This window comes from Dasypus novemcinctus, chromosome 6, assembly GCF_030445035.2.
Source record: "Dasypus novemcinctus isolate mDasNov1 chromosome 6, mDasNov1.1.hap2, whole genome shotgun sequence".
Classification (NCBI taxonomy): Eukaryota; Metazoa; Chordata; class Mammalia; order Cingulata; family Dasypodidae; genus Dasypus; species Dasypus novemcinctus.
In genome coordinates, this window is record NC_080678.1 from 113830660 (window position 1) to 113852467 (window position 21808).

The window sequence follows — 21808 nt, forward strand, 5'->3', positions numbered from 1 at the left end:
AGGGTGCCTGATGTTCTGCAGGTCAGCTCCAGGGAGGTGTCCTAGCTAAACCACTCTCAGTGCTGCACACCCAGGGTAAAACAATAACCCAGCTCTGCAGGTCCTCAGAGCCACCCTCTCAATGCCTGTTGGATACAGGAAGGAAAGGCAAGAAACAGCTCACAGTGTTGTTCTGCACAGCTCTGTGCAGCCCAGCAGCTCCAGACTTCCATATGCCGGCCTGCTGCAAGGGTTTACCCAATATGAAATCAAGGAGCATTGAACAACTGGTTAAAAAGAGCCCTGGGTCCTGCTTCTCACCGGCCTTAGTTCAACACTGGTTTCCTGCAGAGCCTCAGTGCCCAAGCTCTGCCACTTTATTAACAGTAGAAGACCAATTCCCCACCTCCTTCCACCTGCCGTTGCCTTCTTTGCCTGACTCTGCACTACACGTTCTACTTTCTAGCCTCTCCATCTTCTTTCCTCTCATTTTTCTTCTTCCTCCGCCTCACCTGTTCCAGCTGTTTGTAACTTTACAGTTGATGAAGTTCTTTCAGACCCATCAGGTATAAGTGATGAGTTAAGTGGCAACTGTGCCAGAGTGAAGACAATACCTATACCAGACTAGGAGATGGAAGGCAGATTGGAAATCTGATGGAGAAGAAACTTCGCTAATGTCGTACCCAGCAAAACTATACTATAATAAATGTCTTGTTGAGGCTTCATCTTGACTCTGGGCTTGGGAAAAACAGCCCCTCTCTTTCATCTCCAAGCAAGACCTAAAGGCTGACTGACATCTGCTTGTGCTTTGTGAAATGCCTGAAAAGGAAATTCAAATAGTTTTTTTACGAGGTGATGCCAGAAAACACTGGTAGAGAATTAGGAAGTGAGACAAGGAAGCGGGGGAAGTCACGAAAGGGTGTTATTCAGTTGTTAAGTTACTTCTGTGGACAACTCCAGCATGTATCTGCTTGGAATCTCTAGAAGATGCCTCCGGGTTACCCCAACTGAGGGGTGAGGAAGCAGGGATGTTTACCCACAACCCCCACTTCTGACATTGGTGGAAAGCTGCTTCCCAGCCCAGCTGAGCCTTTAACTCGCTGGCACTGCCCACTTGCCCTGTGCAGAGGCCTTGCTCAGGCAGCCAGAACAAAGCCCTCAGGCAGAGTCCGGGGCGTGCAGTAAGCAGTCTCTGGTGGCCTAGAGGTGAGCGCTGAGAGGAACCAAGCTGGGCAACAACAAGGTCTGCAAACTCCCTGACCTTCCAATCAATGCCTCTTTCCTTGAGCCAATGCGAGTGGTTTCTGTTCCTTGAAACCGAGCAGTTCTTCCCTAAGATCTCTCCCCTCTCCCTCACCACTCCTCACAGCTTTCCAAGGCAGCACAAATCTCCCTCACCCTCTCTTCTTTCTCTTGTCCCTGTTGCCTTAGAAGGTCCCTCTTCCCGGCCCCAAAATGTCTTTGAATCTCCACTCATTTATTTTTTCCTTCTTGCCTCCTTGGAATGTTTTCCTTCCACCAGAGTGTGTGTTGACTCTACACACATGAGCATGAACACACACACACACACCCTGCCTCCTCCAAGACATTTTCTATTATCAGTTACCCTTCCTGAACCAGCCAGCGTTCTGGGCAGGGGAGCAGACAACAGTGTTCCTCAGAGAGCAAGCAGCAAGAGCAGCAGGTGAACAGTCTCAGAGGGGCCCTGCCCCAGCGGTCTCCCACTGCCTACGTACAAGTCCAAGTTCCTGAGCCTGGAATTTAGTACCCTTAATCCAATTTACCAGTTTTATCTTATCTGCTTTTGTCTTTTTTCTATATGTTTCATTAATCAAGCAAATATTTATCAAGGGCTGACTATATGCCAAGCCTCAGCCTGGCACCAGGGAAACGGCAGTGCCTAAGTCAGGCAGTGGTACACGGTCCCTTGACCTCAGAGGGTTTGTAGCCGAGTAGGGGTGGAGAGATGGGGCTGCAGATCATGGCAAGGCTGGCCTTCTCTGAACCAGAGAGCCTCAGGGGGAGGAACCCAGCGCCACTGCCCTCCTGTCCCTGCGGCCCTCCTCACCTGTGCTAGCCAGCCTCCAGCTATCTCCACCTGGTACTCACCCCTGGTGTGGTTCCTGCCCACACTGTACCAAAGTTGGTTTGCAGCCAACAAAAAGTGGAAGACGTAATGGAATGTCACTTTAAGATTAGGTTATAAAAGACTGCGGCTTCTACCTTTGGCATTCACTCACTTGCTCACTTTCAGATTCATTTGCTCTGGGATTCAGTTGCTATATGTCCTGAGCACTTCTTTGGAAAGGCCCATCTGGTGAGAAACTTCTGTCAACAGCCACATGAGTGACCCACTTTGGAAGTAGTTCTTCAGCCTCAATCAAGCCTTCATATGTCTGCAGCTTTGGTCGGTACAACCTCATAAGAGACCCTGAGCCAGAAATACCTTGCTAAACTGCTACTTAGCAATTTCTGACCCTCAAAACTACGTGAGATAGTTAAGTGTTCTCTTTTTTTAAGTTGTCTTGTTTTGGAGTAATTTGCTACAAAGCAATAGATGACTAATAGATCCCTTTTCACCTATAACCTTCCCCTGGATAAGCAGGGCCTTTCTGCTTGTCTCATCTGGTTTCCACTACCCACATGCTCCCATCTCTTGATGGGCTCCACAGAAAGCATTACAACGTGATGCTGAAGCCACTTTCACTCAAAAGACAGCCTCAAAGTTGTCTAAAACACTACACATATTTCTTTCCCTTAGTAGTTTTTCCCCTTAATTTACATTCCCTTATATAACTCCAGGTAAAAAAAGAAGCCCTAAGTTCCTGATTCACTTAAACTCACCACTTCCCTATGGCTTTGTGAGAGTGATTTGATGTGAGAAGTCTTTCTCTGCGTTGCGTAAAGCTTCTACTCTCTTTGTGAACAAAAGAAGTGAGCTTGCCAAGAGTAAATGGAACCTGGACCACAAAAGGTTGGAGTTGGATTTTAAATCTGGAATTTGTGATCTCAGAGTGGGTTCCAAACCTGGCAGCATATTTGCCCTCCTCTGATTTGGTCTCTCTGCCTCATTGGGCTGCTCTTTCCATCAGAGCTATATAAACATTTTCCAGGGAAGTTTCCTCAGAGGACATGATGGAATTACGCACTCAAATACAAAATTATTTTTATGCTATAGCACAGGGGTGGAACTGAATCGCAAAACTGAATTTTCTTTCAGCAGAAAGTTCAAGCTCTAGACTTTGGTTTTCCCCTGTTAGCTCTTAATTTCTTTCTTGAGGAGTTCTGAAAATTCCCAAGGAACACTAAGCTACCTAGTTACCCCAGTTCACCACTCTAAGATTTAACACTGAGGGATCATTTCTCCAGGCTCTGTGATAATTCCGAATGGAACCGAAGACCTGTATTAGTCAGCCAAAGGGGTGCTGAGGCAAAATACCAGAAATTGGTTGGTTTTTATAAAAGGCATTTATTTGGGGTAGGAGCTTACAGTTGCCAGGCCATAAAGCATAAGTTACTTCCCTCACCAAAGTCTATTCTACATGTTGGAGCAAGATGCCTGCAGACATCTGCAAGGGTTCAGACTTCCTCAGTTCCTCTGGGCTCAGCGCCTCTGTTTTCTCCACAAGATCAGCTGTAGACTATCAGGCGAATGTGTCTGTCCCCCCAGGGCTCCCGCTTAAGACTTCAGCATCAAATTCCAACATCAAAACTCCAATATTGGGAAGCAGATGTGGCTCAACAGATAGAGCGTCTGTCCACCATATAGGAGGTCCAAGGGCTTGATACCCAGGACCTCCTGGCTCGTGTGGTGAGCTGGCCCATGCAGGGATGCCCCTGTGTAAGGGTGCTCCCCATGCAAGGGGTGGCCCCTGCACAAGGAGAGCTGCCCCGCACGAAACTGCAGCCCACCCAGGAGTGGTGTGCCACACACATGGAGAGCTGACGCAGCAAGATGACCCAACAAAACATGAGACACAGATCCTCAGTGCCGCCTGATGAGAATATAAGTGGACACAAAAGAACACACAGCGAATGGATGCAGAGAGCAGACAACAGGGGGTGGGGAGAGAAATAAATAAATAAATCTTTATTTTAAAACTCCAACATTAAGAACCCTCAACTCTGTCCTTTGCCATGCCTTTTATCTGTGAGTCCCCACCCCTAATGATGTGGCCCAATCAAAGCCCTAATCATAACTTAATCACGCCCAGGTACAGACCAGATTACAAACATAATCCAATATCTATTTTTGGAATTCATAATAGATATCTATTGTCAAACTGCTACAAGACTGAAAAGAGAGAAGCAGTTTTCACTACTTCGGCAACTTTAGTTCCTCCCTTTTGGCATGAGTGCAGATTGCTCTGGCATGCCCTGCTTGGTGTGCCCTCTTCACCTTCTTCCTTCTTCTTCTCTCACCTTTTCCTCCCCTCCTGTCTGATTCTGTTTCTTTCTCTCTGTTTATCTTTTAAATGTCTAAAGGAGATAGGGGAATAGGGAATACTATTTATTTTGGGTTTCTTTTGTATTATTCTTATGAGAATACTATTTATTGAACACCTTCTATGTTATTCCTTTTACTCCTCACAAGAACCAAGTGAGGAATGAATTTTAAAACATGTCTTCAAATTATTTGACCCACCTCTCATGAAGAGGGGTCTCTGTCCTCTCCCTTAGAGTCTAGGCATACTGGTGACTTCTTTGACCATAGATTATGGTGGAAATGATGCTATGTGATTCCTGAGGCAGGCCATAAAAGGCCATAAGAATAGGGGGAGAAGTGGGGTGAGAGGGGTGGGGGGTATATGGGAACCTCATATTTTTTTAATGTAATATTTTAAAAATGAATAAAGGCAAAAAAAAAGATTAAATGAGATTAAAAAAAAAAAAGGCCATAAGATTCCTGCCTTGTCAGCTGGGATACTCACCTAGAGTCATCGTGTAAGAAGGCTCTGAGCTACCATGCTATGAGGAAGCCCAAGCACGTGGAGAGGCCACGTACAGATGCGCTGGTCAATGGTCCCACCGGAGCCCAACCTTAGATTCATTCCAACCCAATCACCAGACATGTCAGTGAAAAAGCCTCCAGATAATTCCAGTCATTATAGTCACCTATGAATTCAAGTCATGCCAGCTGAAACCCCAGACATCATGAAGCAGAGGCAAGCCATCCCCACTGTACCCTGTCCAAATTCCTGACCCACAGAATCTGTGAGCATGACAAATTGTGTGGTTTTTTTTATACCACTTAGTTTGCAATTGTTTGTTTCACAGCAATAGATAACGATAACAGTATTATTATTCCTGTTGCACAGATGTAGAAACAGAGACTTGGAGAAATTAAGTTATAAGGCTAGTAAGTGGCAGAAAGAAGATGGGGACCCAGGTCTGTTTGAATAGCAAGCCCACAGTTTTTCCACTAGGGACCCAGCAGGGATAGGGTAAAGGGACTAGCTGGGTTGTGTGTGGGAATCGATATGGTTGCACTTTTCCTCATTTGACCTACACCCCAAATCCTGTGCTCATCTGCCCATCACAGGGCAGACATGCCCACACACTCTACCTGCTGGGGCTATTTGGCAAAGATCAATCCAGTGTCCCTGACTGGTTATTGTCCAATGCTGAGTGTGGGGAGCTGGGGCAGCTTCCCTGGGTCTAGAAGCCTCATCTCCAGTGGGTCCCTGGTGCCTTATTGACCCATTTCTTCAGGCAAATCCTGACCTCCAGGAGATGTTCTGAGCCAGGGTCTCTTTGAGGACCAATCCAATGCCCTTTGAAGACTGGCCTAGAAAAACCTGGGTTCACTCGTGGGTGGAGGGGTGGCAGGTTTGACGCTTTTTCTTCCAAGGAAAGGGGATATGGGATCTGGTCTCTCCTTTCTCTTCCCTGTTTACAATGGTGCCGAGGGTTTCATTTCATTTGTCTTTATAACGTCCCTGGAGGCTGTCAGGTGCCAGGTGCTATAATAAGTGTGAAATTTAACTACTTTTTCATCAAGGCAAAAAAATCCAGCCTGCAGAAATTCAATTGCTGGGAATCTGCTTGTAAAAGACAGGAACCCTATTGTCAACTTTAAATAAATTGCAACTGAAGCATGATCAGGCACCAAATTATCACAGTAAGTCCTCTCAGGAGCTCTTACTGCCCAGCAAGGGACTAGAAAAAAGAATTTGTCCAGGAAGGGGGCCAGACTGAAGCCATAGCCCTGCTACCTCTCAAGGCTGGAGGCTCCCAGCACCCCCACCCCTGTCTTTCTTGGGAATGTACCACTCTCCCTGCAGAGGCTCCCTGTGCTCTGTAGACCTTCTTCCACATCCTCCCCACATGCCCTCAGTCCCACCTCCAGGCCTTCCTTATTTCTGGTGAGTGCTGCAGGCTGAGTTTTCCAAAGCTATGACCCTGGCCATTAACCTTTGAAGAGCAAAATGCCAACAGTGCTGCATGATGGGGAGCACGCCTTCTATTTACAGCTGCTTTTTCAGATCACAAGGTGCTGGGCAAAGAGAGACTTTTGCTTTAATAAATAGCAGGCGCTTAGAATTAATGCAGGGCTCTGAAGGGATATGAGCAAGCAGTGGAAAATCTAGGTCAAGCAAAAGAAGCTGCTGGGCAGCATACCGCAGGAGGGATCTGGGGCCAAAGCTATTAGGAGCAGTTTTGGCCAGTGTTTCAGAGAATGGAAATTAATATTAATTGAGCTCTTACTATACCATACGAAATATATTACATACCTTATTTATTCCTCACAGCAGATCTGTGAGGTCCCATTTTATGGATGAGTAACCCGAGGCTAAGAGAGAAGGAATTAATGAACAGAGGCTAATTGACCCAAGTCACACCACTAATATGGGAAGGACCTAGGATTCAGTCCCAGATTTGTCCTACTCCACATCCTCCATTTACCCACTGCTGGAGAGAGATTTATTATACTTGCCATGGCACAAATAACCCAGTGTGTGGGATATCTCACTTCAAAAAGTAAACGTATATAAAAAGTTAAAGGTTATTCCTAATATGTTTGTAGAATAAACTGAATGAAAGGATATTTTGTACCCTTTGAGAAGGTTCCAGAAAAAACTCTGAAGATCACCTTTTGGGGACCACGGTATAGCAGCTTCCACCAGTCCTATCTCTGTCTCCTGAATCCCTCCTAGTTGAGCCAAAATGCCATCCCACTCACAGTGCTTCTCAAGTATCTACCCACCTTTCTTTTCTTTACCTTAACTTAAAAATGACTCCAAACACCTCTCTCTGGAGACTGGCGGAAACTTGATGCCTGGTCATTTTGCCTGCTCCTGCAACCCTGAGCGTCTCAGGCAGCGTCAGGGGGCCTCTTTCACTCAGCCACTGATACACCCACTAGTGCTTCAGGTCAGGAAGCTTTGGGCCCGGACTTGGGGGTGAGGTGAGTTTCTAAAATGCACTCCCTCAGAGGAGTGGTGCTCAGGTCTCCATGTCTCAGCAGACCCCTGACTTTAGGTCTGGCTGCCCTCCAGGGCATCCCCCCTCTCCCCACCCACTCTAGGAGCCCAGCACAGGCTCATCAGTGAGCCTGGGTTTGGGGGAAAGAAACAACACAAAATGTGAAACTTGCTGCTCATCCCCCATTATTTCCCACTACAGGAAATGAAACCACCATTCACTCAGTGGCAAGCCAAAAACATAATTGTTTTCAATTCCTTTCTTTATCTTAAACCCTATCTTATCTAATCCATCAGCCTGTTGTCTCTGCCATCAAAATACATCCAGAATCTGGCCACTTCTCATCACCTCCAGTGATCCACCTCAACCCAAGTCCACATCATCTCTTATTGGAACTTTTGCAGTAGAATACTACAATTCTTGCTCCCCTTTAGTCTATTTTCTGCACAACATCTAGAGTTTCATCATCCAATACAGTGAACATAAGACACATGTGGCTCTAGATTAGTATAAATTAAAATTTGTGTTCCTCAGTCACACTTACGAGTGCTCAGTAGCCACAAGTGGTTAGTGACTTTCATACTGGACCGCACAGGCATCAACACTTTCATCATCACAGAAAGTTCTATTGGGAAGTGCTGATCAAGCATGAGCCTTTTAAAATTAAGTTAGGTCATGTCTCTCTCCCCATTCCAAATGGTCTGATGACTTCCCACCACACTTAGAGAAAAGAAAAAAAATTCCAAAGACCTGCCCATGATCTACAGACATCATTTGAGTGACCAGGTCCTCTGCTAGGCCTATTTTATTTCATATACTGTTCTGTCTCACTCAGTTCCAGGTACCGGCCTCTTTAACATCTTTTGAATATACCGAGTGTGCTCCTTCCTCAGGGCCTTTGCCCTTGCTGTTCCTCTGGCTTTGAACTATCTTTCCTTAAACAATCACATGGCCCACTCCCTCTCTTCATTTAGAACTCTGCCCAAATGTACGGTCCCAAATGTACGTACGTGAAAAATGAGTGATGTCCTTTCCCTCTACCCCAATTACCCTCTATCTGCTTATTCTGTTCTATATTTCCTGATAACACTTTTCACTACCTACCTGACATGGTATTATATGTTTATGTGTTTATTGTCCATCTCTGCCACTAAAACACATGCTCCGTAGAGGTAGAGGCTCTATCATTTTATTCACTGCTCTATCCCTACTGCCAGAACACTGCAGTAGGCTTCCTGGCACATAGGAAGGAATCAATGAATGTTTACTGATTGACTGAATAACTGAAAGAATGTTTTCTGTTCTGCAAATGTCCCTGGGGCAAAGAATTACATAGGACTTGGCTACCTCCTTTGAATGGTAAAGGGCAAAGAAGTAGGGACAACAAATGAATTAATATCTCAATCAATTAGCCTGCGTATTTAGTCAGCCAAAGGGGTGCTGATGCAAAGTACCAGGAATCTGTTAGCTTTTATAAAGGATATATATTTGGGGTAAAAGCTCACTGTTACCAGGCCCTAAGAGTCCAACTTAAGGTACCAAAAGAGGTACTTTCTCACCAAAGTCTGTTGCTGCATGTTGAAGCAAGATGGTGGGCATGTCTATGAGGGTTCAGCCTTCTTTCTCTTAAGGCTCCATGGGCCCAGCTTCTTCCAATCTCAGCTCAAGGTGGAGGTCTTATTTCTTTCCTGGTCTTCTCAGCTGCTCAGGGCTCTGGTCTCTTCAGCTGCAAACTATCAGGTGAATGGCTCAGCTCTCCCAGGGGCTTTAGCTGTTTGCACCTTCTCCTTTCTGTCACATGGCAGGACCGAAATGGCCAAGTTCTATCCTCTTCTGTGTCTTTTATGCATCTTCTTGAGCGTGTGTCCATTTATAGAGCCCACCAAGAGGGTGGGAAATTAATCCTGAGTTACACTCTACTGACATGGTCTAATCAAAGCCCTAATCTTAACATAATTTAAATCAAATAAACATAAAACCTTAGAACTTTATACAATCAAAGGGTATCACACCTAGAGGAACAGACCAGTTTACAAACATAATCGAGATCTCTTTTTGGAGTGCATAAATAATATTCAACTGCCATAGCCTGTTACAAGCATACAATAAAGAATTTGGTATATATACTGTGTCTTATGCTGCTATAAGGCTTGTGTGTGAAAACGTGAATTTGTTCCAATGTGCTAGATATGTTGGAACAACTTGAGCAAAACACAAATTTCACCTCTGCTTCTGTACGATTTCATCCTCAAGGAACAGAAGGTGAATGCAGAAAACTGCACCCATGTAGGAATACACAAAACATGCACAAACTCACACTCAGATGCCTACTACCGACCTTGGTTCCCCACCCTGTTAGGAGCCAGGCCCACCCGCAGCCTGCCTTCCAACTTTCCACTGAGTTTCAGGTAACCCTCCTTCCACCACTTCACAGTAAGCCACAAGCTGCTACTTTTCTGACACCCTCTTACAAGCAAACTTCAGGTCTTCTTCATGGTAAAGTGTCATATCTACCACAGTATTTCTGTTTTTCTAACATCCCTAAAACTGTGTGATGGGTCGAACTGTGTTCCCCCAAAAAGATACACTGAAGTCCAAACCCCCGTTATCCCAGAAAGTGACCTTATTTGGAAAAAGTGTCATTTCACGACAGCCAGCCCTAATCCAGTATGACTGGTGCCCTACCAAGAAGGGGAGAAGAGACACAGAGAATATCAAACGACAGTGGAGGCAGAGACTGAAGCTTGAGGGTTACCGGCAAACTATCAGAAGCTACGGGAGAGACATGGAACAGATTCTCCCCACAGACTTCACAGACAGCAGGCCTTCCCAGCACCTTGATTTCAACTTCAAGCCTCCAGAGCTGTTTTAAGCCACCCAATTTGTGGTACTTTGCTATGACAGCCTTAGGAAACTAGACACTGTGCTACCGTTTTTACTAGAGACACATTAAAAAAAGATAGGAACCTAAGGAGGTTTTGGGAGTTTCCCCAGAAGCTCTGTCTCACAACAGAACTCACTGTACTGGGCTCCCCCTCCCCAGGTGGAAAGCACCTGAAGGGCAGGAACCACGTTTTATTTATTTTGAATCTCCAAAGCGCCCCCAAGACAATTCCTCGGCCTGTAAGAGATGTTCCCCAAACGTGTCGCTCAATTCATTCCACCCTAACCTCCTTTCAGGATATCAGCATTAGCACCTTCTGCTCAATCTTGTGATCAAACTGAGCTTGGCACTGGGGTGACGAGAAGAAGGCCCAAGGAACCCGCTCAGGCAGGGAGCGCCTTGGCCGGCAGCTTCCGCGGGTCCTCCCGCCGCGGGAGAAAGGCATTTCGTCTAGGGCCAGCCAGAACCAGCCCGAAACCTGGCCGCGGCGCCGGGCTGCGGAGCGCCCCGGGGAGGTGGCGGAGGAAGGGGAAGTGGGGGAGCTGCACGCTGTCGTGGGGCACCCAGCACCTCCCGGGCCGCACGGAGGCCTAGCCTAAGATGTATTCACATCACAAAAGTCTATGGACCAGAAAGGGAGAAAATTAACATAAATTACCTCCCCCTGACATCCTGCCTTCCTTGGCAGCTAGAGATCAAGTTCAAGGCAGTGCCAGAGGAAAATCAGGCCTTGAAGCAGAGGTCTTAATGGGCTAAAATACCACCCCAGACCCTCCCTGGAAAACAATAACTCCCCCATCATCTGAGCCCGGTAACAAATTATGCAGGGCAAAGGGCCCTAGGAAGCTAACTCTGTTTATGCTGCTTTCTAGCCAGTCCTTTGTGCAGTGGGGGCTTTATGTAACTTTTGGGGGCGTGCAAATCTTTGCATGGGGAGATGTTAACTTGTTCCTCTTTGGGTGACCTCAGGGTGTCTCTGCCTCTCGCTAGTACTTCATGTCTCCTACTGTGCTGGTCGTGAGAGAACTGTCTCCCCGAGGAAACTACCTCCAAGGTCTCTTGGGATGTAAAGCATAAACACCCACCCGCTCTCCCCACGCCGGCATGCAGGGTTTAGATGGGCTGTGGTGAGGCTGAGACTGCGGAATTCCTTGGCCTAAGATTTGAGTTTCCAGTTTGAGAGGCTGCGGGAAAGAAGAGAGGAGATGTGCAAAGCTGTTGGGAGAAAGTGGATCACAACAGCAAAACAGAAAGCCGGTATAAGAAAAGAAAGGATGAGCAGTGGCTGAGAGATGTCTAATGGTAGGAATGTCCAGGGGACTTTTAAAAATTAGAGAAGATGGAGGTGTGCAGAAAAATTGTGGCAGAAAATACACACATAGTTTTCCCTATTCTTAGCATTAGGGTGGTAACTTACAATTGTTGAAATAGTGTTATTATAATATTAACTGTAGTCCATAGTTTACATTAGGGTTCACTGTGTTGTGCAGTCCTATGTTATTGTTTCTTTAATTTTTAATCTAGTAACATACATACCACCTAAAATTTCTTTTAATCACATTCAAATATATTTCAATGGTGTTAATTACATTCTTAATGGCAACCATCACTGCCATCCATTATCAAAACTTTTCCATCATCCCCGTCAGAAACTCTGTACCAATTAAGCATGGATTCCTCAGTCCCCGCCTCCACCCCCATGCCTGGTAACCTGCATTCTACTTCCTAACTCTATAAATCTGCTTGTTCTAATTATTTCATATCAGTAAGATCATACAATATTTGTCCTCCTGTATCTGGCTTATTTCATTCAACATGTTTTCAAAGTTCGTCCATGTTGTTGCATGACTCAGAACATCATTCCTATTTATAGCTCAGAAATATTCCACAGTGTGTATATACCACATTTTGTTTTTTCATTCATCTGCTGATGGACACTTGAGGTGCTTCCATCTTTTTGTCTAGGGGACTTTATTTTTTAATATTTATTTTATTTATTTCTACCTTCCCCTCCCCCCACACACCGTTGTTTGCACTTGCTGTCTGCTCATCTTCTTTTTTAGGATGTGCCAGAATCGAACCTGGGACCTCCTATGTGGGAAGGAGGCACCCAATTACTTAAGCCACATCTGTTCCCTATTGTATCTCTCATTGTGTTTCCTCGTTATATCTCCTCACGTGTCATCTTGTTGCGTCAGCTCACCACACCAGCCCGTCGTGTCAGCCTGCTGTCTTACTCATCTTCCTTAGGAGGCACCAGGAACCAAACCCAGGGCCTCCTATGTGGTAGGAAGGTACCTAACCGCTTGAGCCACATCTAATTCCCATCTAGGGAACTTTTAAGAACAGCAATACCCAAGCTTGAATTTTAATTTGTTGGCTAACTGCATGGTATGTGGCTGCTTCTGTTTCCCTCACACTTTCAGTAAAACTCTTCCACACACACCCTTGAATTGAGGTTGCTCTGGAGAGTGAAGGTATAGGGGAAACATGAGAGGAGAAAGGGATGATGCACAGAGTAGGGCAAAAATTCAGCAGAAACAGGTAATAATAGAAAATACTTTCATTGTACTTACCAAGTGCCAGATACTCTTCTAGATGCTTTATATTCATGTTACTAGAAACTCAGTTAAACCTCTTAGCAACCCTATGAAGGAAGAGCAATTATTATTCTCATTTTACATACGAGGAAACAAATATTGAGAAGTTAAATAACATGTCCAAGGTTGCACAGCCATAAGTGGTAGAGCTGGGATGTGATCCTAGACTCCAAAGCCATTCTTTTAAACACTGTGCAATACTGCCCTTCAAAAAGTCTCGAAGACATGGGGTTGGGAGACACAGGGTTTCTCGTTGTACATGAGGATGGGGGAGAGTTGAGTCCTTCTATCTGAACATGGAGGAAAGGCAACCCCATGTGGCTAGAGGATTTCGGTAAACCCAAGGGGCTGATTCTTGGGACGTATTTAATTTAGGGAGGGAGAGAACCAGGTGATGCCTAAAGTTCTTTCCTGCATTAAGGGTCTGTGAGGCTAAGTTGGGGGTTGACCCTAGAGGAGATTGTAATGTAGTTGTGGAGGAACACCTATCTGGAACAACTAGACTATCTCTCTGTGGAATAGAGAGTTTACAAGGCAACAAGGCAGAAAGAGCCAGTGTGAGGTCTGTGTGTCAAAATGGTGTATATTGGATGAAGTGCTTTGGGGAAGGGAAAACCAGGGAGACTTCCTAGAGGACAGGGACTTGACCTTGAAGGCCTCCTGTAGGACGATGGGCTGGAAATCTCATTTCCTAGTCCCAGCTAGGCCTTTCTTCAAGCTCCTTCGCTTTATTTCCTGTTTCCTGGACTTCTCTTATCAAATCAGCAAAACACAAGGAAGCACCTTGTGGGTGGGTGGGAACAGGTTGCTCAAAGACTGGGTGGGCCAGTCAGTCCGTACGTAAATGACCTACAAAAGCTCTGGTTCCCAAAAATGGTCTGCAAGCTGAACCTGAAGGGAAATACAGACTTCCCTTAATGTTTGTTTTTCAAATGAGATATAATCCGCATCTTGTAATGATCGCCATTTTACAGTCTAAAATTCAATGGTTTTTAATATATTCACAAAGTTGTGCAACCATCACTACTATCTAATTCCAGAACATTTCATCACCTGGAAAAAAAACCCTGTACCCATTGCAGTAATTTCCCATTTCCCCCTCTCCCCAGCCTTGGCAATCACAAGTCTACTTTCTGTCTCTGTGGATTTATCTGCTCTGGACATTTCATATCAATGAAATCACATAACATGTTATCTTTTGTGACTGACTTCTTTCGCATCAACATAATATTTTCTAGGTTCATCCATGTTGTAGCATGTGTCAGTACTTCCTTCCTTTTTACAGCTGAATAATATTCCATTGCATGGATGCACCACATTTTGTTTATCCATCAGTTAACAGACATTTGGGTTGCTTCCACTTTTTGTCCATTACAAATAATGCTACTATGAACATCTGTATACAAGTTTTTGTCTGGGCATATGTTTTCATTTCTCTTGGGTAGATTATTAGGAATGGAATTGCTGAGTCATACAGTAACTTTTCACAATTATTGAAAAGACTTTCTTTGCCCAATGAATGGTATTGCCATCTGTCTTAATTAGTTTACCAGGGCTGTTATGAAAAATTCCACACAATGGCTTGGCTTAAACAAAAAATACTTATTGCCTCATGATTTAGAAGGCCAGAAGTCCAAAATCAAGATAGCAGCAAGGCCAAGCTTTCTCCTGGAACCAGTGGCATTCTGGTGATGGCAGTTGTGTCTCACATTGCAATCTCTCCATCTTCTCTAGCTTATTCTGACTTCTCCTGGTTTCTGGCTTCTGCCTTTTACTGACTTCTGGCTTCTTTTGTCTGACTGTGTTAGAATTTCCTCCCTATAATAGTCTCGAGTCATATAGGTTAAGACCCACCCTGATTCAATTTGGCCACACCTTAACTAATAACATCTTCAAAAGGTCCTATTTACAAATGGGTTCACACCCATAGGAACACAGATGAAGACTTGACTCAATTCTCAAAAGCACCCTTGTTTTTAAAAATCAGTTGATGATAAATGTTTATTTCTGGACTCTTCAATTCTATTTCTTTTTCATTTTGGTTTAGTTTTTGGTTTTTTGGTTTTTGTTTTTTTTTTCCAATTCTATTTCATTGATCTATATGTCTATCCTTATACTAGTACCTGTCTCCATTACTGTAGGTTTATTCAAGCATACCTCAAAGGTACTGTGGATTTGGTTCCAGACACCACAATATAGCAAATATCGCAATAAAGTAAGTCACCTGAATTTTTTGGTTTTCCCAGTACATAAAGTTATATTTACATTATACTGTAGTCTTAAGCATGCAATAACATTTTGTCTAAAAAATCAATGTACATACCTTAATTAAAATGTGACAGAGACACAATGTGAGCACATGCTTTGGAAAAATGGCATTGATAGACTTGATGTAGTGTTACAAACCTTCAATTTGTAAAAAAAAAAATGCAATATCTGTGAAGTACAATAAAACAAGGTACATTTTTAGTAAGTTTTTTCATTGGAAAGTGTGAGCTTCCCAAATTTAACTTCTTTTTCAAGTTGTTTGGTTCTTTTTGGTCCCTTGAATTTCCATATGAATTTTAGGATCAGCTTCTCAATTTCTGCAAAGAAGCCCACTGGGATTTTGATAGAGATTGTATTGAATCTTCATGTATTCCTTTGCCAATGCTCTTCCTTTCCTTATACACATGTGAGTTTCTGAACTATATCATTTTTCTTATCTCTGAAGAACGACTCCTACCATTTCTTGCAAGACAGGTCTACTGGCAACAAATTCCCTCTGTTTTTGTTTTGTCTGAGGAGGTCTTTATTTCTCCTTCATTTTAAAGGATCATTTTGCTGGATACAAAATTATAGGTTGGTGGGTTTTTTCTTTCAGCACTTAAAATATTTCATTCCACTCTTTCCTTGCTTGCATAGTTTCTTATGAGAAATCCAAAGTAATTTTTATCCTTGTTCCACTTCAGATAAGGTATTCCCCTCCTCCAACTTCTTTGAAGATTTTCTCTCTGTCTTTGTTTCTGCAGTTTCCATATGGCATTTCTTACGTATAGATTTTTATTTATCTTACTTGTTGTTCTCTGAGTTTCCTGGATTTGTGGCTTGCTTTCTGTCATTAATTGCGGCGGCTTGCTCGGTCGGTAGAGGTGGGGTCTGGCTGCGGACAAGGGGTCGGTCCAGCTCTGGACGAGGGGTCGGTCCCGCTTGGGACAAGGGGTCGGTCCCACTTGGGACGAGGGGTCGGTCCGGCAGCAGACGAGGGATCGGTCTCACAAGGGGTTGCGCGGTTCGGCTGACAGGGTCGCCCGGCGAAGCCGGCGACGAAGGGGTCGCCCGGAGAAGCCGGCGACGAACTGGGGACAAGGGAGGCCAGGCCCTTGTCGGGGGCTCTCAGGACTGGAGGGCGCATGGCAGAAGAACCACCGCGGAGACAAGGTAAACACGCAAGTCCAACTTTATTGAGGGAGAGGCAACAGTTTTATAGGGGCTGGGGAAGGCTGATTGGTTGAAGCCATGCCCTGTTCTGATTGGTTGCCGGAGAAAGGTCAGTGGGCGGTACTGGACGGGAGAGGGGTGGTGATTAGGGATTGGCTGTTGCTGTTGCTGGGGGAAGGGGCAGGGTTTAGGGATTGGTGGCTGCTGTTGCTGGGGTGGAGGGCAGACTGGATTTTTCCGCCCACGCCTGGCTGTTGCTGCTGTCGGGGGAAGGGAAAAGGGCGGGCTGGATTTTTCCGCCCACACCTGGCTGTTGCTGCTGTCGGGGGAGGGGAAAAGGGCAGACTGGAATTTTCCGCCCTGCGCCTGCGCAGGGAGAAAGAAGGCATCGTGTGGCGCCATCCGGGAGGAGGGGCGGCCGCGGAAGCACGGCTGCTGAGAAGGGGAGACCCGAGGGCACTCTGCGCCCATGCCGAGCTCCCTTCGGGGGTGGCGGTGAGTCCGACCAGCCACCCTATTATGGGGGCAGCGGCTTGGCCTGCCGCGGCTGCTCCCCCGCCAGACCAGCAAAGCACACTTCAGCCCGAGGGGTGACCGCATTTCCCCCTTCTTTTCAAATAAAGGCCAGGATGGCAGCAGTAGCAAATAGCCAAGGCCCAAGAGGCAGCAAGCAATGAGGGAAGCGGGGCTGAAGAGGGAGGTGAGTATGCTGGGGATATAAATGTACAATTTGGGGGGCGGTATCTTGCCGTTGCAAGCAAGGGTGGCCAATGTCCAATTCTTGTTGATCTCGGCGGCTATAAGGTCTATCTGCTGTTAAAAGTCCCGAATGACAGCGCGTTACAGGTAGTTGATCTCTTCTTGGTGGCGAAGAGCGGTAGAGGCAGACTGTGTGATGGTCTGGAGGATCGCAGCGGTGAGGACAAGTCGCGTCAGGGCACCAGCGATGGTGGTGGCGGCAGCGTCGGGAGTGGTGGAGATGTAGGCGAGGACAATAAGAAGGCCAAAGTCTCCACGAGCGCGAGAGAGGCCGATGTTAACGGGTCAGGCCGACATGGGGCGGCCCAATCTGCAATGCAATGGGGGTTCAAGCAAAAAAAGGAGGGGGGCGGGGGACGAGAAAGGACGCTTTGGATGGCTGAGAAGAGGAGTGAGGTTGAGACAGGAGGAAGTTCCGCAGAAGTATGGGGAGGCAAGAGCAGAAGCGTTATTGGATGCTAGAAAGCAGGCCGCGGGCCGGGGAAAGCGGGTTGTGGGCCGTTTAGCGGGGCTGGAGCTGCTTGAGAGCGATGGCGGCATGGGGGGCCGTGGTTACAATCTTCTGGGGCGGTAGCGGCTAGACAGATGGCGGAAAATATTATCAAGAAAGCAAAGGTTATGAGGAAGAAATAAAGTATTAAAGGCTGTGGGGGAAGTGAGAAGATCATTTAGAGGATAGGGTTGAGAATGGTATGTTTAAGACAGAAGCTTTGTGGTTTGTAGGAGACTGCTTTATAAACGAAGGAGAATGAGGGCAGTAAATATAGTAATGATAGATAGGAAGATGACAGTGAGGAGGAGTCTTTGTTTAAGGTTCCAATCGTCCGGCGCAACAGTGGCTGGATCGATAGCGAGGGGTGTTGCTAAATAGACAATGGCTGCAAAGACAAAATCATCTTCTGTTTCCTTAAGAATAACTTTTCTTTAAATACTTAATAGCATGCAATATTAGAAACCGTTTCCTAAAAGCAAGTTGGCAGGGGAGCTTGGTCGCTGTTAATCTTTCCTGTTATAAAATTACCCTTCATCACCACTATCATCAATTCAGTCTTAAATATATATATTTAAGAATGACCTTTTGGAATTAGCCATTTAATACCTTAATGTAAACTATTGAAGATAAATTTTATTTTTACAGAATATATTCCCTTATGTAAAGTTATCACAATACCTTTTACACTTGCCGCATACAAATCAAGTTTTAAGAGTTTATGAAAAATTAGCCATCCCACTTTAGGACAAAATACGTCTTTTTGCAAAACTTATTACATTTCCGTTAGCATTTCCACAAACTTTTAACCTTTTTAATATTCATATAAGTTTTACATTCTTTATATTATCCTGCGAAGAAAAATAAGTTATTCATTTTAATCTAGGCAAGAACAACTTTTTATGAAGACGTACAGTTAATTTTGTTAATTAAGACTTACAATTTTTTTTAAAATTGTAGCTATCTTATTAACATTTAAACTTATGTATTAATATAATAAACTTTAGTATTAATATAAGCGCTTATTTAATTTTTGGCCATTTGAATAGAGCTCTTTTAAAGATTTCTAGTAATTTATATTTACTATCCGGAGGTATTACAATATACGTTGACATTGAACGAACAGACAGACAAACACAGAACAATTACAACACATTAACAGAAATATATAATTTATTTACAGTTGACACATAATTCTTACTTTCTTGGTATAGCTGCTTTTAAATCCTTTTTTATATAGAAGCTTTTTGAAAGAGATCTTACACCGGTGAGTGTCTAGGAGACCGGCGAGGGCCCGAACTTGTGGGGCTTGCTTAGCAGATAGGATGTTACCCATTGCTAATGGCCTTTTGGAGCCGATAAGAAAAGGGGCCCTTACCTTGAGAGCGCGGCGATGGGAGCCGAGGTGCGCGGTGAGACGAGGGGTCGGAGCCGATGGGACTCCGACGGTGGTCGCGGGCCAAGAGAAGGCCCCGACGAGGGGAGGGCGGGACGACGAGCAGTGGAGCAAGGCAAAGGGGAGCAAGCGCAGAGGGGAGGAGGCAGAGGTGAAGGCAGGGGTGGAGGTGCTCAGGCACGCGCTCCTGAGAGTTTTATTGGCGCCTCTTAATCATAGCGGGTCGGTATAAGCCCCCGACATGGAAGGAGAAAGCCATTCAGCGATTCTCCCAGACCGCCGTGGATCGTATGAGGTCACCAAGGTTCAGGAGCAGCAATGCAGAGCGAAAAGATAGGGGTGAGAAGAGAGGAGGGCGTAGGGCTGTGGGAGGGTTATTTCAGATGTGCAAGCGCGCGCTCCCGAGAAATCCAAGGCTCCTCTTAATCATAGCAGGTCGGTATAAGCCCCCGACATGGAAGGAGAAAGCCATCCAGCGATTCTCCCAGACCGCCGTGGATCATATGAGGTAGCCAAGGCTCAGGTAGCAGCAATGTTGCACGAGAGAAGTCCCAAGGTGAGAAGAGAGGAGGGCGTAGGGCTGTGGTAGGATTACTTCAGACGTGCAAGCGCGTGCTCCCGAGAAATCCAAGGCTCCTCTTAATCATAGCGGGTCAGTATAAGCCCCCGACATGGAAGGAGAAAGCCATCCAGCGATTCTCCCAGACTGCCGTGGATCGTATGAGGTAGCCAAGGCTCAGGTAGCAGCAATGTTGCACGAGAGAAGTCCCACGGTGAGAAGAGAGGAGGGGGGGCCGCCAGGTTATGGAGTGAGGCTGTGGTGGGGTTGCCTTGCCCCACGTTGGGCGCCAGCTGTGGCGGCTTGCTCAGTCGGTGGCGGTGGGGGTGCTCTGCCCCACGTTGGGCGCCAACTGCGGCGGCTTGCTCGGTCGGTAGAGGTGGGGTCTGGCTGCGGACGAGGGGTCGGTCCAGCTCTGGACGAGGGGTCGGTCCCGCTTGGGACAAGGGGTCGGTCCCACTTGGGACGAGGGGTCGGTCCGGCAGCAGACGAGGGATCGGTCTCACAAGGGGTTGCGCGGTTCGGCTGACGGGGTCACCCGGCGAAGCCGGCGACGAAGGGGTCGCCCGGAGAAGCCGGCGACGAACTGGGGACAAGGGAGGCCAGGCCCTTGTCGGGGGCTCTCAGGACTGGAGGGCGCACGGCAGAAGAACCACCGCGGAGACAAGGTAAACACGCAAGTCCAACTTTATTGAGGGAGAGGCAACAGTTTTATAGGGGCTGGGGAAGGCTGATTGGTTGAAGCCATGCCCTGTTCTGATTGGTTGCCGGAGAAAGGTCAGTGGGCGGTACTGGATGGGAGAGGGGTGGTGATTAGGGATTGGCTGTTGCTGTTGCTGGGGGAAGGGGCAGGGTTTAGGGATTGGTGGCTGCTGTTGCTGGGGTGGAGGGCAGACTGGATTTTTCCGCCCACGCCTGGCTGTTGCTGCTGTCGGGGGAAGGGAAAAGGGCGGGCTGGATTTTTCCACCCACACCTGGCTGTTGCTGCTGTCGGGGGAGGGGAAAAGGGCAGACTGGAATTTTCCGCCCTGCGCCTGCGCAGGGAGAAAGAAGGCATCGTGTGGCGCCATCCGGGAGGAGGGGCGGCCGCGGAAGCACGGCTGCTGAGAAGGGGAGACCCGAGGGCACTCTGCGCCCATGCCGAGCTCCCTTCGGGGGTGGCGGTGAGTCCGACCAGCCACCCTATTATGGGGGCAGCGGCTTGGCCTGCCGCGGCTGCTCCCCCGCCAGACCAGCAAAGCACACTTCAGCCCGAGGGGTGACCGCAATTAATTTTGAAGAATTCTCAGCCATTGTTACAAGAAATATTTATTCTGCTCCTTTCTTTCTTCTTCTGATAGCCCCATTACACACACATGCTGCACCTTTTGTAATTATCCATAGTTCTTAGATAGTTCTGTTTTGTTTTTGGTTTTGTTTTCCATTCTCTTTCCCCTTTACATTTCAGTTTGGGAAGTTTATATTGATATATATTCAAGTTCATTTATTCTTTACTTGGCTGTGTCCAGTTTACTGATGAGCCATCAAAGACAGTCTTTATTCCATTAGTTTTTTTTTTCTTTAAGATTTATTTATTTTCCCCCCTTCCCATCCTCCCACCCTCATGTTTTTGCTGTCTGTGTTGTCTTGTCTTCTCATTTTTTCTCCTCTAGGACTCACCGGGATTCTATCCTGGAGACCTCTGATGAGGAGAGAGGTTCCCTGACACTTGCGCCACCTCAGTTTCTGCTGCACTTCACCTTGACTCTCCCCTTGTCTCTCTCTTGATGCATCATCATCTTGCTGCATGACTCACTTGCGCGGGGCACTGGCTCACCACATGGGCACTCATGGAGGTGTGCATGCAGGCATTGGCTCACCATGCAGGCACTCATGCGGACACTGTCTTGCTGAGTGGGCATGGTTTCACTTCTTTTTCACCAGGAGGTCCCAGGAATCGAACCCAGGTCCTTCCATATGGTAGGCAGAAGCTCTATCACTTGAGCCATATCTGCTTTCCTATTTCATTAATTTTGGTTTTTTTAATTTGTTTATTTCTCTCCCCTTCCCCTCCCCCCACCAGTTGTCTGCTCTCTGTGTCCATTTGCTGTGTGTCCATTAGTTTTTGATTCCTAGGATTTCCTTTTGATTCTTTCTTAGAGTTCTCATCTCTCTTCTTATATAACCCAACTGTTCAACTTTTTCCATTAGAGCCTTTAATCATTATTTTAAATTCCTGGTCATCATTATTGTAAATTCCTGGTGTGGTTGTTTTGAACCGTACATACCCCCAAGCAAATTATGTTCTTAAAGCTAA